This window comes from Maniola jurtina, chromosome 15 (assembly GCF_905333055.1).
Source record: "Maniola jurtina chromosome 15, ilManJurt1.1, whole genome shotgun sequence".
Taxonomy (NCBI): domain Eukaryota; kingdom Metazoa; phylum Arthropoda; class Insecta; order Lepidoptera; family Nymphalidae; genus Maniola; species Maniola jurtina.
The window spans coordinates 3,384,152-3,401,654 of NC_060043.1; the positions used below are offsets into that span (position 1 = coordinate 3,384,152).

The window sequence follows — 17,503 nt, forward strand, 5'->3', positions numbered from 1 at the left end:
TCACGTGAAATAATTAATATCATAAGACTAATTTTGTGTAAATATTATTGTGTAGCACTTGTATTAACCATTTTATAAATTTAGTACCATGGGACCTATTCCACGTATTTATGCACCTTACTCACAACCTGCACGGGGAAGCTGGAAGAAATCTCTTTTTAGAGATAAGCATTTCCTTTGTACATAGCTTAATTTATCATAACTTTGTAACTACAATTTTGGTACATGAAAAATAAATAAAATAAATAAATAATTCATCGCCGCGCGCCGGCCCACTACTGACCACAGGTCTTCTCTCAAAATTGAAAGGCTTTGGCCATAGTCCGCTATGCTGGCCAAGTGTGAACTTCACATACGTTTGAGTATTATTGAGAACTTTCAGGCATGCAGGTTTCCTCCCGGTGTTTTCATTTACCGTTAAAGCAAGTGATATTGAAATATCAACACACACATACTTAGCTCCAAAAAGTTGGAAGTACGTGCCCGGGATCGAACACCCGACCTCCCAAATACGAATCGGACGTTTTAACCACAAGGCTATCATGGTTCTACAGTATAAAGCAATATTATAATAATCTACAGCGATGTTTAAAGGTAACTGTTATTTTCCTAACCTCAAGTGACACCTCTTGCACTCTGCCACATTGTTACTTTGTACACTTTGTATTTAAATTAATAATAATCAAGATTTTAGTGCCCTTTGACTGGAAAGTTTATATGTCAAAGGTCGTTATGGTACTAAATAGTAAACGGCGGTCTATGCATTGATAACTATGTAGTTAGCATTATCTATTTCTTGATTTAATATCAACTCCTATTTTTGAAAAATCTAAATTTTCTTTTAAAATTTTATTGCACAATCAATGTTTTGACTCGGAAACTTTATCTACCAATCAACCTTGGGAAGGTGTGAGAGTGTGATAGTGAGGGGAAAGTTTTACTGTCGTGGTTTTCTTTCACGGCATTTTGCCATAATTGCAAAAGTAATAATATGTTTAAGAGTTAATCGTAGTTAGGTCTTATAAAATACATTAGCAGAGGCCTAAAGAATCAATATGGTTTCGAATAGTGAAAAAAATGTAATTCTTATGAAGAGTACAGAATAAATATTCTTAAGTCTTATTACCAGGTGAGATGGCACTCAAGGGCTATCTTCTTGGATGATTTAACCAGAATTTTTTATATAAGAATATAAAAAAAAAATTATAGTTTTAAGTTTTCACTTAATTCAGCAGTCGCCTCTGAGTGCCAATTTTTCTTATTTTACATGGTGTTAGTCATAGGAACCTGAGATATATTATGTCGCCATCACACGCCACGGCATGGGAATATAGCATCAGAAATGCACAGCTGTCAGCTTTGCGCTTAACGGACACATCTCAATGCTAGTGCGAGATCAAGATCACTGTCAATTTTGCATCAACTTGATAAATATGTAGATAAATAATATATACTTATATAATATTATGTCTAAACGCCAGAAAATGGTTAGACATGTATACAAGTTACATTTTAGTGCGGCCTCAACAATAAATGATTTCTTGAACACTGAAAAGAACGTATTTTTTATAAAACAGTACAGAATAAAGTTTCCTAAAAAGTGTAGTTTTACATGGTATTAGTCATAAGACCGTGAGATATATTATGTCGCCATCACACGCCACGGCATGGGAATATAGCATCAGAAATGCACAGCTGTCAGCTTTGCGCTTAACGGACACATCTCAATGCTAATGCGAGATCGAGATCACTGTCAATTTTATGCGCGACGTGACTCCGACGCCATGTTTTGCATCGACTTGATAAATACATAAATAATGTGGTGCAGCTGTCAAAAATTTCAAAATATTATAACATGTAGAGCGCGGGAGTTAAAAATTAGCATTAACAGACATGCCAACTTCCAACTCCAACGTATATTCGTGGTATCTATCGATGTTCCAACACTGTCTGCTATTATTATTCATCATCATCATCATCATCATTATCAATTGATAGATCCATTGCTTGATATAGATTTCTTGTAGAGACTTCTACATGCCACACCCACCACACAGTGCGGAGTCTTCCATTGCTGCGCTTTCCGGTACGAGATCGTTATTCTAGCTTCACCTTTACATATTATTACACGTACCATACACGCTGTGCTGGTGCATAATTTCTACCGCTTTTGGCCAGCGGTAAATTAAAAAAAAATCCTGAAATGTGAATTTCGTGAACTATTTAAGTAATCTGGTAGCCGACTGGTCGGCTTCATTTAAATAATATTTTCCCGCTTGAAACATATCTGCAACCGAATTGTTGGCACATGTGTAGATGGCTTATCATGTAAAACGCGAGATACTGCTCAGATACTGCCACGTTCCTGACGTGTCGGTATTCCTTTTTTTTTTTGTAAACATTAAAAATGTTTTATCTGAACACCTTTGACTGATAAAATTTACTTAATATTATAAATGCGAAAGTATGTCTGTCTATCTGTCTGTCTGTCTGTCTGCTACCTTTTCACGGCCCAACAGTGTAACTTATTCTGACGAAAGGTACAGGGTTAGCTTATATCCCGGGGACGGACATAGGCTACTTTTTATCCCGGAAAATCAGAGTTCCCGCGGGATCTATAAAAATCTAAATTCACGCGGACGAAGTCGCGAGCATCCTCTAGTTTATTATAACTGCATGCTTTTAAAATGTAAAATCGCAGCATATTTTCAACTTGGAAGTCAACCTCATACTCAAGTTCAATCTTATTGGAGACGATGAATGAAAATAGAACCTATAGAATTTTTGTTTGTTGTCATCGAAAAGATCGATGCCGCCTTGTATCATAAACTGATCGCTCATTACGATACGAGCCGCACGCGTCGCAAGAGCCGTACGCCCTGCAAGGAATACATACATATTTTACAAATTTTACAACTGAAAAAGTTAGACATTATAAGAGCACGTCGTTTGCATTAGACGTGTCAAGAAATGCGGATGACATTAGAAACAGCAGTCGTATTTATTCACCAGCAGGGCTATTCAGTATCTTTGAAAGTTTTCGTTAGACACTGAGTCCAGTTAGAAATCCATGAAATTTAGGTCACGAGTTTTTCTATTCCGTATCGAATGCGTGGCTAACTAATTACGAGTATCTAACACTTGGCAGTTGGCCAACATTAACATAGTAGCGTATTTTATCGACTTTATATGGCCAAATTAAATATCTCTGCCTGACAGGTAGCGTAGTAGAAATGTAAGACTTTTTAAATTGTACGACTTCGACTAGTTTTTAATTATTATCTATGGACATTTGACATTGACATTACATCAGTTTGAACTTTGACTTGAATTTAAACGGTTTTGTGTTTTGCATAGATTAGTGTTTTGTAGTACCTAACTTTGAATTATGACTATAGAATGACTATAGAATTACAGTATTCTTGAGTGCTTTTATTGTGTACCTACCTAATTATTCCTTCAGCACACAATTTGAACGAAATCATGAAGCATATTTTGTCTATTTAGATGCCTCCAAGAAGAAAAGTCTCTGTGCGCCAATTCGAACTCTTGGTCGAGTTTGCAGAGACCCATCGCGATATTGCGATGGGTCGATACGCTGGAGGGCCTCTAGGAAACCAGGCTGCACGATGTGATGTCCCCATTGGGCGCTGATATGTACCCGTGGCATAAAAATGCAGAGCTGCTAGGATCTGCAATAAATATAAAATCCAATTTTTGTGTTAAATTAATCTCAATATTTTCTTCCTCAATATAAATATCAGAATTTTATTTTTATTTGTTATTTTATTTTGTACCAGAAAGTTGTAACAATTAAGAGACAAAGAAAGTAAAAGTGGACAGGGAAGCACTTATCTCTCTATAAGAGATCTCTACCAGTGGCCCTTGGCAGTGCGAGAGGTTGTAAAGGGAGTAGAAAAAGTACAAAGATAGGAAATAGGTACTTTAGTTCGCATTGAACTTAAGGTAAGTCTCATGTAGGTAACATGAGACTTACATTAAGTTCAATGCGAACAGCTGTCCTTCGTCGAGCGGCTTGGAGGTGAGGCCCGAGTTCCTCTAACACCTGCTGGTAGCCAGCCTTGCTCAAACGAAAGTTCGCAATGAACTCTGTTTCTGGCAGCTCCATTGGGTTATACATATCGCGCAGCCTGCGCCTGTGGACCCGTAGCGCCTTTTGTTGGCGCTGCTCTTCAGCATGCCCCATCAATACGGCACGAGCCATATTTTTTTTAAATTATTATCTTGCTTACAAAATAACAATAATTTAACTCCGACGAACCAACCTTACTTTATATTACTTACCTTTTTACAACTAATAGGTAAGTACCTAGGTACTAGGTATCAATTTTTTATTATAATATATTTTTCTGAAAAACCGAGCGGAATTCAGCCGATTTGTAATTAATAAAAATCCTTCGAAATTAAAACATCTCTACATTCGTTGAGATTGCTATAAAATTATTACCTCTATAAAACGGACGGATTATAGTGGCGAGTCGCAAAACACTGGTCCCGACTAGTTGTTAAAACGATCGTAGCCACCTAATAAAGTTTCTAACTACAAACTGTCATTTTTGCTTAGTGAATAGAGTTTTAAAAACTATCGATACGAAAACATACGTGAAAAAGCATTTCCGGTTTCTATTCCATCCCATTAATGGCTATGATCGAGAGTCATTGTCTATGACGTCATCTTGGTTAAAAACTGACGTTAGCGAATAGAAAATTTGAGTTTGACATTTAATTATTAGAAATTTTCACGAAATTAGTGTGCCACTGAGATACAGCATAACCCTGCTGGTCCTGCAGTAGAGACTAATGATGTTATTCACATTTCAACATTCATTTTTTTATCATTGAATAAGCATTTCTACGGCTTGTACGACGTTAATTTGCCTTGCAAAGTTTCTGAAAAAAAAAACTAGGTATGCCACAATGCAGTAATGATAAGCTTAGACGATTTTTCAGTTGTATTATACATAATAAGCTTTTTTTGGGCACTTCTATTATTAAGTTAAAATGCAAGTAGTGTAAACGTTGGGGTGACTCATGCTTAATGTGTACCATAATATTTCGTAGCGGATGGCACAAATGATTATTATCTAAATATTAAATGATACCTGGATCATACGACATTTTGTTTGCCTTAGTTTAAGTAGTTATTTTTTAACCTATTAACTAGATGATGCCAGCGATTCTGTTTATGTGGATCTAGATTTTTAAAATCACGTGGAAATTCTTTGATTTATGTAACAATCATGTATGTCTTCGGGATGCTAGGTCTCCTGTACTCATTAAAATCCGTTAAATCGAAGTTTGTGGAAAGTTAACAGACAGAGAGACAGATAAAAATACTTTCGTATTTGTAGTGTGGATGGATAATAATTATGTTTTCCCTTTCTTTGAAACAAAGCCTTGCTTGCGGCGCATGCGTAGGTAAGTACTACGTAATGTGCGTTCGGCATACGATCGGTAAAAAGCGATGAACCTGACGATCTGTGGGTACAAAAATAAAAGCTCTCCTCTCGGTAATTTGAGATCACGAATGGGTTTTTTACTGGTCGTTCCACGCGACGAGGCAGGGTCGCGACCGCGCGGCGACCACGGCGACCGCACTACGTGACAAACTGCTGGGAACGAGCTCTGACGGCTTCCCGGTTCAAGCTGCTGCCTAATGAGCTAGAAGGTCTTGTAATGGCGCGATAGATGCTAACAAGCTGTGAGTCTCGAATTGTTAGCTGTTCGAATTGCTTCGTAAATACTTGGGGAGATCGTTTTTTATTGGTGTTTAAGAGCATGAAACACACAAAACGCGAGATAGTTAAACGTCTAATTGAATACGCGCATTCGCATGTTTGATTTGTAATAGTGGGATTGGCACTTGATTTAGCAATCACACTTGGCGTAGGTACGGTCGGGAGTCAGAACGCATTAAAGACAAAATGTATGGCGCTCTATGGGACTAAAGACAAGCGCACACCGCGCCCTCTTTTCGTCTTGAGCGCCATAGAATATTATGTCTTCACAGCGTTTGTTCTGCGTGCCCGGATCACTTGTTATATCAAGTCCTTATAAAGCACGCCAATCTGCAGCGTGTGATACCGACGTAGATCGCGGCTGCAAGCATACTGTTTCTGAATGTACATATAACAACTTCTAAGACCAGCGCACGTAGCCATCGCCCCGCTTTTCCTTCACGCGTTCTGTTTGTTTCAACCTTTAGTACCTGAGGTATACCTATTTAGAAGAAGACTTGTTTCTAGAAGATATCTACAAAATTTTATTGAATTTGGTAGGTTAATATTCAAACGAAAACTAAACTTCGTTTGTTTAGAGAGCGGACTTTTTTTCTTAAGAGAAGTTTCCCTAGTGGACTAGGGAAACTTCTCTTAAGAAAACGTGCCAGTCAAAATTCACGGCTTGTGACAGATTCACGCCAGGCGCAACGGATCGACACGTCCAGATTAAGATTTATACGATCAATTGGTTGATTTTTACCTCGTTTTTACCCACATGTTTCCATCTCGACAGGTGTGGGTCACGATCGCCTGTCACGTACTGTGGCATCATGATTATTGAACAAGTGCATCGCTAGGTTGTCCTTTTAAGGAGTTCTCTGTGAAATCGATCTGTTAATGGAATATTCAAATGAAGCTGCTGTTTGAACCTTATCTTAGCAACAAGTCACATTACGTTTTACTCGAAAATAGGAGATAGTTAAAATAATTAGTTTAGCTAAAAGTTAAAATTACCGCTATTACTGAAAGATTGTAGGTAGGATCAACTAGTTTTACCAAGAAGATGAAAAGAAGTAAAATAAAATAAATGTACTTAAATATTTTTTTACACCACAGACAAGGAATCAGAATTCAGAAGAAATGCGAAATTAGGTAAAATAAAAATAAACTAAAATAGTCAATTTTAAATTATGACACAAAGTGTTTTTCAAATAAAATTAATATTTCTGTTCTTTTTTTAAATATACAAATAATTCGTAACCTTCTCAGTGCGTGTACCGTACCACGCAAAGCTTAATAGAAGCTTATTAATAAAAAAAACTAAATTAAAATCGGTTCATTCGTTTAGGCGCTACGAGGTCACAGACAGATACACAGATTTACACGTCAAACTTATAACACCCCTCTTTTTGGGGCGGGGGTTAAAAATTAGGTTTGCTGAAAGATAGTAAAACACTTCAAATTTTTAAGTAACAGAAATCGGGAAAGAAAATCAACATTACTATGACATCGAATAAAGTATTGCTTAAGAGGGGTCTCTCCGTCACTCGCTTCATACAAACGTAGTTCCAATTTCATTTGAATATTAAGCAACCAAAGTCCATGAAATTTTGCAGACATATTCTAGAAACTAATATCTATGTCTGTGGTTTTCCAGATTTCTGTTAAAATATTCGGTTTCAAAGTTACGCGGTCTTAAAAATTTACATACAAATCTTTGAGCCCCTGTAATTTTAACACTACATATTTTTAGAACAATCTAAAACACCACATACACAGATATTAGTTTCTAGAATATGTCTGCAAAATTTCATGGACTTTGGTTGTTTAATATTCAAATGAAATTGGAACTACGATTGTATGAAGCGAGTGCCGGAGAGAGCCCTGTTAAAGCTCTTGCAATAACTAGATTCCGAAAGCTGGTAAATACATGCCACAGCGTATTTAAATACAGGGTATACTGGATTAATTATATCCTAAACTGTCTCATTGTAAGTGTTGCTTTGTTTCAAGTGTCTAGCTTAAGGGCATTATTAAAATTCACTTTCCGTTTAGGTTGGTATAAAGCTACGTTACAGGATCTAGTTTTCTGTAACTTCGGAACGTTATCTGGTATCGATAAAATCATAATATTGTGATTGGATTGTTCCTTTATTGGGCCACCTTAATGTCTAGTATCCTTATATAGATCTTCTAGAAGTTATTTGAAACTGCCCGTTGAAGTCTAGGCTGTAAGAGTCCAAGATACGAGGCACACAATAATAAGCATGTAGTATAAAAGTTTTTTTTTAATTCATATACAAATTAGCCCTTGACTGCAATCTCACCTGGTGGTAAGTGATGATACAGTCTAAGAGGGAAGCGGGCGAACCTGGAAGGTGTATGGCAGTTTTTCATTAAACCCATACTTCTTTTGTTTTCTACACTGCATCGTCCCGGAACGCAAAATCGCTTGGCGGCACGGCTTTGCCGGTAGGATGGTAACTAGCTACGGCCGAAGCCTGCCACAAGACGAAAAGAGATTTCGTCTCAATGCAGATTAGGAATTGCAAAGTTTGTTATTTCTTCTGAAACTTTACTACAATTAATATGTGTGTGAGTTTGCTACTAAGATTTGTATAAAAAGTATTTGAAGTATTTGATGCTTTGAAACTACTTACCATATTTTTATGGAAATCTGACAAATATACCCCCAAAGTTACACTAAGTTTGATTGGTTAACATTCAATCCATTTAGATGAGAGAGCTCCGTCCAGTATCTGTCAAAATTTTACACCTATTATTTCTTCTCCTAGCATTGCCTTGGTAGGTACAATGACAAAGGGCTGCCTCTAATTCGACAGCTTTTTTTACCTTTTCCATTTCATCCTAGGTTAATTTCTCGGCGTGAACAGGTGCATACCACGTAGCGTCGTCACGATCATCTCCTGCTGGTTTAGTTCCGAACGCTTATTGTATTGTCCTGTGGAACGTTGATTAGTTTCGGTTACAGGTGAAGTACAAGTGGCAGTCGTAAGTCACGAGCGTGAACTTGAATGACAAACCAAAAACGGACCCTTTTTAGGGTTCCAAACCTCAAAAGGAAAACGGAATTCTTAAAGGATCACTTTGTTGTCTGTATGTCTGTCTGTCCGCCTGTCGTGTCTGTCAAGAAAATCTATAGGGTACTTCCCGTTGACGTAGAATAATGATATTTGGCAGGTAGGTATTTTATAGCAAAAGTAAAGGGAAAAACTAAGTAAATGAAAGGAAATTTCCAACTTTTTTTATTCAACACTTACAAATTAGCCCATGACTGCGATCTCACCTGGTGGTAACTGATAATGCAATCGCAGTTTAAGATGGAAGCGGCCCAACTGGGAAGGGGTATGGTAGTTTTATTAAGCCCATACTCAGCATTGTTCCGGAACGCTAAATCGCTTGGCGGCACGACTTTATCGGTTAAAAATTTCCAAATTATCCTTGACAGGAATCGGACCCGGGACCCTCACTTATAAGGCCACAGCGCTCAGATATTAACTCCAAAGTTGCTATCCTTTGGACTGTAAACCGTCCATAATTTGAGAAAAAGGTTGAGTTATAAAAATATTATTTTTATTATTGCAATCGACATTTAAGTATTATACCAAAGAAAACTTACCCCATTTGAGTCAATTATTATAAAAATGTCATTAATTTTTAATGACCCAGTAAAGAGGCATTCCTTACTATAATGTTAATACACTTGAAATTAAAATATCTGCGACAAAGTAAGTGTAACGTTAATTTGGATCAATAACGCCAGTAGCGGGTTTATAAAAGCATGATAATTATTAAGTTTCAAAGGTTTCAAACTGATCGCCGATGCTGCGGCGTTAAGGTGATCGTATACTTAATACAAAACGATCCTAAAGAGGCGCAAGACCCACAAGGGCCGGCAGAGCCACAAAAGGCCTGAAGTCTGAGTTTGTTGTAGGCTCTTCTCAGACCTGGGCGCGTTTGCAAGCGTGCCTTAATCGCGGGCTTAGTACTTACTGAAGAAGAAGATGCGGTAGACGCCAACAGCAAAATCTCCCATACATCGCATGTTATAAATGCTGAGGATTTATTTCATATTGCAGAATAGGCTTGCGCTTGATGTCAATGATTAGGTCTTAATTGGAGCGCGCTTGCCTAGATGATGCCTATTTCGTTTAGTTACCACTCTACCAGCAAAGCCGTACCGCCAAGCGATTTAGCGTTCGGTACGATGCCGTGTAGAAACCAAAGGGGTATAGGTTTAATAAAAAACTGCCATACCCCTTTCAGGTTCTCGGTCCACTGAACCATCACTTACCACCAGGTGAGATGGCAGTCAAGGGCTAACTTGTATCTGAAAAAAAAAAACTGCCTTGAAGGTACTTAAGTTATACGTGGCAAAATCCACGGACACCAGAAGGGAGTTCCACACAAAACATTAGCTCAAACGTTGAGCAAAAACGTTTTGTACGAGTAGATTTGATGTCGACCACATAAGGATGTCAATACTGACAATATAACGTTGTTCTGTGGTAGGTTGGGCGCTGATGTGAATATTGTTACACATATTTTCAGTACTAACCATAATATGTATTCTGAGTCACCACTAATAAATGCTTCAATTACACTATTGCGGATCTTTCGGCTATAGCGGCTTTCGATACGATTTTCACTAATCTGCGCTCACCTTAGAAGTATATTGGCAGTGTAAAGAAAAAATGATTTCCTGCAAATACAGGTTTTGTCACTCGATACGTATACTGAGTTGTGATGGGTGAAGCCTTCGGTACAATCACTCTTGACCGCCATGTTTTATACTTTTTACACAACACTGCTCGAATTTCGTGTGCTCTTTGAACTGGTTTAATTGAAACTGCGTAAGGCTTGGTCTACACGTATTCCGGTTGCACCCCGATTCTACATCTTCTTCCTGTCCTTATTCCACGCTATGTGGGGTCTGCACAATATGGTTCTATTTCAACGAGCAAATATTTTGGATGTCAATGTGTCAATACGAAATGAAATAAAATCAAAAATCTTTATTCCATGTAAGCAAACTTATCGCACTTATGACAAGTTAAGATTCTACCACCGCGGATTTGGAAACAATTCTATTAAGAAGAGACTGCAAAAACCTCAGCAGTTGCTCGTAAAGGCTGCTGTAGCTGAACAGTAAAATTGAACAGTCAAAACAACATAAAGTGAGTAGTCTGTAAAATGTTTGATATCGTTACCCCTGACCGACTTACGAGTTCAACCATTTTACAGACGCACATTTTTGATAGTTCCGCTAAATACCTACGTAAGGTTAACATCTTTCAGAATGCTCCATTTTTACGTTCGATCCATGAACCGAGTTCGTACTACTGAATTCGTGGTTTATTCGACTTTTTTTCATTGAAAAAATTACAATAAAACTTAAAGCTTATGTAATTAGTATACAAATCATGCCCACGTAGAATGGTGCCAAGAATACAGGTATTGTTTCCACGCGGGACAGCCAGGCTGATCCGTTGCGTAAAAAATGAGCCAGCCCTTCTGTCACCCGATGAGGCTTTTAACTAATTGCGGTAACATGTCTCGTAATTTTTTTTTAGCACTAAGATAATATATTAGCTTTTTTTGAACCGGATTGCAGCCGGATTCTTTATTCGGTGTGGCCTAAGCCTAAATTGAAACGGTGTAAAAAACCGTCAGACATACCTACAGATCGCGTGTTCCGGATCAGTGCTTTATGCTCTATTTTATTTTATTACTTGTCGAATTCTCTGAGTTATTTTCGAAGGCGTTAAACTTGGCGATGAAGTTTTTTTAGAAAAAAATGTTTTAATTAATATCCTTCCAAGGTAGAGGCATGAGATAAATTGATTGAAAAATACTATGGTAGGACGGTTTGACTATAAATTAAAAACTTTCGCTGATAACGACTTGTTTTTCTTTCTTTTTAAGAGGGCTCTCTCCGTCACTTACGCCATACAATCGTAGTTCCAATTTCATTTGAATATTAAGCAACCAAAGTCCATGAAATTTTGCAGACATATTCTAGAAACTAATATCTGTGCCTGTGGTATTTTAGATTTTTCTAAAAATATGTAGTTTTAAAATTACAGGGGTTCAAAGATTTGTATGTGAATTTTTAAGACCGCGTAACTTTGAAATCGAATATTTTAACAGAAATCTGGAAAACCACAGGCATAGATATTAGTTTCTAGAATATGTCTGCAAAATTTCATGGACTTTTGTTGCTTAATATTCAAATGAAATTGGAACTACGTTTGTATGGAGCGAGTGACGGAGAGACCCCTCTTAACAGAGTTTTTTCTGTCTGTCATAAATAAACTTTAGGGCCGACGCATACGTACAGTGATAAAGTCCTCAGCCGAGTCTTTGGAAATTGCTATCCTGAAAACAAAACACGTATGAAAATAATAGCGCGTCTCCGCTACTACGCCAAAGTAAATAAAAAAAGCTTGGTTTGAGTTTTTATCAAAAAAGACGTTGCCGCTCGGCTTTACTCCACTCTACCGTTGTGTGTTTCAACTTAGCGCGTTTTTAATTGCAACAGAAAAGCGTTATCTGTGTGTAAATATTATAAATAGAAAAGATTTCTTTTTTCGTAATCGATAACTCTGAAAATACTGAACCAATATTATTACGCATGTTATGTAAGGCTATTATTATATTATGTAGGTATAACAAATATCACCCGAGCGAAGCCGTGCGGATCAGCTAGTACGTAGGTACCTACCTAAGTAATAAATTTTTCTGTAGATTAAAATCTGGATCGCCGAATATATTAATGCTAACATTAATTTTATGGGCCTTTCTTGTTCTCAACATAATTTATAAGCACATTTCACGTCCTGTTATGTTTAATCATTGATTTGTATAAATGATAATGTATGCGAATGCTGCTTTTGCACGGCTACTCTAATTTTGGCACTGATATGTGGAGCAAAACCGCTCCCACAGTGACCATATATGAGTAGGGTCACCATAAAAACAGAAGATTGCTTGGTTAAATTTTTACTTGGCCTCTCTTGCTCTCTGGATCTTGCGATATTCTGCGAGCGGAACAATGCGCGTAGCTTCCATGGAAGGCACATGGAATCGTAAGGACAGCCACAGTAGGTTGGCGTATCTGGGCGGAAGAGAACCCCGTCCGCCTATCACCCGCTCTGTTTTTTGCGTGTCTGCGTGCGTCTGTGTTTGACGTGACATTTTGGCAATTCCTATGTAGTGCAACGATTATTTATCTACTTCTTTATCAAAATTGCAGAATCAAAGCGGATAATTTCCGCTTAATTTTGTGAAGTTGGAGTGAAATCATAAGCACAGAATTTCCGCTAGGTAATATAGAGTGAATGGCAGTACAAATACTATACACATAATAAGTTACTCATACATAATGTCTTCCCAAAATAATAGGTATGACAAAGATGCATGGAAGTAAACCTCTGGCTTTGTAGTTAGCTGGTTACGAAACTAACTAAACTACTCTCCCCGAAAAACAGACAAACTGTAAAATAGACCTTGAAATAATTATATTTACTTGAGTATCATTTCATTTTGTAATGAACTGCCAATAAAAATTAGTTTTTATAATCGATACAACTATAATAAAGTTTGCGGAAGTTATGGTAGATAAGCCGCACACCTTTAGTTTGACGGTCAGTCTTGTTTTATCACAATACCTGGAATATTAAATTATATGTTTACGCTACATAAATCCCCTATAAAGGCAAGACTAGTTTGAAGTTATTAAAACAATATCCATTAAAACATGGTCTTCCTAGTCGACATAAACGTGAATTACTTATAAGCCGGCGATGACCTAGGGTCATGAAAAACGGGAGCGAAAGTAAAAATCTCGAGTGACTGGCGGAACTGAGATACAAATCGAAGGTTGTAAAGATCCAAAAATGGATGGAAACTCGCATTACGACTTCTTGGGCGGAGTTGCGTCAGTTCGGACAACCGTTCCAACGGCCAAGGCCCCATAACAAAATAATTATGCTTAACAGGGCTCTCTCCGTCACTCGGTTCATACAATCGTAGTTCCGATTTCATTTGAATATTAAGCAACCAAAGTCCATGAAATTTTGCAGACATATTCTAGAAACTAATATCTGTGTCTGTTGGGTTTTAGATTTTTCTAAAAATATGTAGTTTTAAAATTACAGGGGCTCAAAGATTTGTATGAAAATTTTTAAGACCGCGTAACTTTGAAACGGAATATTTTAACAGAAATCTGGAAAACCACAGACATAGATATTAGTTTCTAGAATATGTCTGCAAAATTGCATGGACTTTGGTTGCTTAATATTCAAATGAAATTGGAACTACGATTGTATGAAACGAGTGACGGAGAGAGCCCTCTTAAATGTATAATTTAATGCATGATCCAATTAATTTAAACTGGAGCAGTACGTTCGGCTCATATTTTTTACAAAATTATCGCCGCCATTTTCGGTTTCGAAGTTTCCGATTTGTAATGAGGTGAGCGGATATCTTTTCATTACCCGATACGATAACTGGTTCGGACACCAATCCGACTTATTAAACCTAAAATGTTCATTGTTTCGTATAAACAAGGGACTTACCAGTTGTATATCGCTTTTCTACTCGTATATTACGTCCAGATACTCGATTACGCAATCTTCTATTTCCTGGCTCATTTCTGGTACTAATCTCTGAGGTTTTCGCTCTGCAGTGTGTTGGATCGGATAATGTAAAATGACTCTACAATCGATGTTATATTTATTTCGATACAGTTTTTAAAGGCTTTATAATAGGTCTCATTATTTGGGATCATGGATTTTTTTATCGAAAATGTCAACCCATGAATTTGTTAATAATACGATCTTGGTTGAAAGAGTAATTAAAGATACTGTGGTGGTCCCATGTCGAAATCTTTATGAATATATTAAATCTTTCATTAGGTACTTATACTTATCGTATGTGAATTGGAATAAAATGTCTTTATTAGAGTTGTACAACAATATTATATATTTGGAATCTATCATACGAATCTATGTACTTAATTTTAATTTTTATATATATTTTTTTAATAATATTAGTCTTGATTAGCATGGCTAATATTATTCTACCCTTTCCCCTCCAATTAAGCGTTAAGCTTGTGCCAGAAATACGACAATAGTGCAACGGGTGGGATTTGAACCGCCGACCTTTCGGAATTCAGACCGCTCCTCAACCGTTGAGCTATCGAGGCTCTGTTAATAAGTCCTTACTGTTCATCATGCGGTTTTGCACTGCCTGAGGAAACTTGCATAGTATTTCCAATAAACTTTTGGATTGATCGATCAAATCAATTGTAGTTTCCTTCTACTTTTTTTTCATATAACGACGACACAAATTTAAAACTCCTATATTTTTACCCCCTTAGGAGTTGAATTTTCAAAAATCTTTTCTTAGCGAATGTATATATCTACGTCATAATAATAGCTATCTGCATGCCTAATTTATTGGGCAAATAAAAACCGCTTCAATCCATCCAGTAACCTCCAGTAGTGTGAGCCGTGCGTCAGCTTTTCCATTTATATATTTTTATTAATTCTCGTTTGCTTTAACTTTAACAAACTTAGAATCTATAAACTACGAGAATATTGAATACATAGTTACTTTTAATTCCTCAGTAACAGTGGAATGGTGTTGTATTTTAAAGAAACGTGGATTTTGTTATGCTTAGCTGTGTGATTTTGGGTCAACCTAACTTAAAAGTTAAATGTTGTTTTCTTGCTTACTCAATCAGTCTTAATTAAGCCATCGTGATCAATTCTGAAAAGCATTAAAATATGTAATTCGCAAAAGACCTATCCTTCTTAGCTATATATATGTAGTTGACGAATTGTTGAATCATCGTAACAAGGAACGATTTCCGATGCGACCATCGTTACCCTAATGCCGATTGACGAATGACAATTATCCCGCAGCCCCTGTTTCAGAAATGTCATCTTATAATCCGATCCCGATTGATGAATGAAAGTTGAGCTTCTGTTCATATATTTGCATACCGATGCCGATTGCTTCACATGATGACCGCTCGGTTCAGAGCAGTGGGCTTATTCTTGAAAACAATTTCGATTTCGATTCGATGTCAATTTTCCAATGCAATGTGAAATAATTATAAAAAATTTAAGATCAGCGCACACAGAGTAGAACGAGCATTTTCTTCACGGTTAATTTAAATATCATAATCCTTATCCTATAAAAACCTATAGAATTATAAAATGTAAATACTAAAATAAAATTTGGTAATCCGGTGGACTTCTCAAACAATTATTTCGAGCTTTCAAAGTAGGCATTAAACACTATTTAAACTGGATTTCAAAAACATTAAAAAAAAATTAAATCATCCATGAAAAATGTACTTAACTACCTACTCGAGTGTCACGCTGCCTGCTGTTTTATTAGGGTTGTTCTCATTTGAAAACTACTATATTATTATCATTGCACTAATGAATCAAAATCAATTTTTTTTTTCAAATTTTATATTCAAAAGGTATCAATAATCGATAAAATCGATCAAAACGATATCAGTAAAATCTAAGTATGACATACCCACTTACTACATTTTATTACTAGACAATCCTATGGCAAAGAAATGGCAACTTAACTCAGTCAGAAAAGCAATTTTGAGAAAATGGCACTTGTGTTTTATATTTTGTGTTTGTGAAAAAACTATATCTCGATTTTCATGATGCCTATATGTATAATACAGATTTTAAGAGAGATCGTTGAATTTTCCATAAAACTAATTTGAAAATAATGGAAATAAATAAATAATGGAATTATTTATCTACTTATTGCCCCTTCGATTACCACGGCAGTATTGTAACTTTCGCATACGAAAAATCACAAAAGGATTATCACGGAAACGCAATCCGCGTTCAAGAGTAAGCATGCAGGATCGGACTGTTCGTTAGCCCGATCGCGATTAAACGTCAATTAGACGCATTGTCGCACGGCCTCAACAAATAACAGGACCGGGCCGAATCGGACCGGCCGTCGGGTCCGGTTTGGTTGCTCGACATAATGGTCTCAACTCGGACCTCAGCTGACGTTTGACGTAAGTAAATGAGGTGTCAGTGTCTTATTTGCTGTGATTTATGTGGTGTATAAATGCCACCCATAATAATATTTTTAACACCTCAATTTTTAACACTTGTAATCATACTATAAGCACACAATAAGTACGCTTCTTTATTCCCAAAAAAAGGGGTGTACCTAATATTTAAAGGTATATGAGGTTCTTTATTCCACCATAATTTTTAAAGGCTTGAATAGATTTGGATGTACGGGATATCAAACATTTGAATGAAGTGCAATTTTTTAAAATTTTAATTTTTGTCTAAAATAGTTACAGTTAGATTGTTGTTTTATCTGTGTTTTTATGTTGAAAAAAGTGAAAGTAAAGTTGCCTTAATATTTAGGGTCTGTTCAGTAGACAGCCCTAACACAAAACAATAAACGTATTATAATATAAGTGATCAAATTCAAATTCAAATTCAAATTCAAAATGTTTTTATTCAATTAGACTTTTACAAGTTCTTTCGAATCGTCAAAAGCATCTACCACTGGTTCGGAATGCGATCGTTTAAAATGCACGTCCTTTGAGCGCAAGACGCAGGTTGATCGACCCTAAGGTCATGTCATGTTTAATGCATAGGCTCTATGGGAAATTGCGTGTAGGTACAGTTCACCGACCTGAAAACACGAATTTTTGTGCAATGCAAGCGAATGAT

At 36.7% G+C, this 17,503-nt stretch overlaps 1 protein-coding gene across 2 annotated transcripts in view; it reads left to right on the plus strand.

Annotated features, from left to right (window-relative positions):
- The window catches only part of LOC123872287 (ataxin-2-like), a 302,090-nt gene that overhangs the window by 79,499 nt on the left and 205,088 nt on the right, over positions 1–17,503 (plus strand). The window lies entirely within an intron of this gene.